Source organism: Trachemys scripta, chromosome 2 (genome assembly GCF_013100865.1).
Source record: "Trachemys scripta elegans isolate TJP31775 chromosome 2, CAS_Tse_1.0, whole genome shotgun sequence".
Lineage (NCBI taxonomy): Eukaryota > Metazoa > Chordata > Testudines > Emydidae > Trachemys > Trachemys scripta.
In genome coordinates this window covers 125,143,565-125,144,175 of record NC_048299.1, presented here as the reverse complement: position 1 = coordinate 125,144,175, position 611 = coordinate 125,143,565, and the positions used below count along the sequence as shown (strand labels likewise).

Below are 611 nucleotides of genomic sequence, written 5' to 3'. Positions count from 1 at the left end.
TAAATGTAATAAGACCATGCCTTAGGTCTCTAACTTTTCATAATTTAAACAAAATCTTCTCACTTCTTTTTAGAGAGCACAGATATAATCAGTTTCTCTTATTCCCATTCATAAGAGAAGTTCAGTAGCTGTGTTTCTTCAAGGCATTGTTTATTCTCACCCCAACTTTGTTCTTCATCGCTAAGATGTCAGTTCAGGAAAGTGGCTGAAATGAAAGAGAAATACACACACACACAAAAATCATTTGATTGAAGAGACAAATTCCAAAACATTGCTTTTTCCTTAGAAAATATGAAGGTGAATCAGGAAATGGATGGTCTTTTCAAGTCACATGAATCAGTACCCCAGGATTCATCATTTTCACCAAGTTTCTTTTAACAGTTATATAAAAACGTATTAACTATCCTAGCTATCATAGATGTTTTAAAATGAAAAATAAGAGGTAATTACTAAAGTGAATTTCAAGAACATATTAATATCCATTTCATGTAGTTGAGTTTAAAATGCCAGCTTAATGGTATATGTGTCAGGATTCACAAAGATATAATACAAAATTATTTATGAAGAACCTTATTTATGAAGAACCCACCATGTGCAGTAGAGCTGACTTT

General features: G+C 31.6%; 1 non-coding gene across 1 annotated transcript; it reads right to left on the bottom strand.

The window, feature by feature from the left end:
* Positions 1-296: 296 nt before the first annotated feature.
* On the bottom strand, positions 297-365 carry LOC117873974. The gene has a single exon (XR_004644848.1). It is a non-coding gene; the product is annotated as a small nucleolar RNA SNORD123 (small nucleolar RNA).
* Between the last annotated feature and the right edge of the window lie 246 nt (positions 366-611).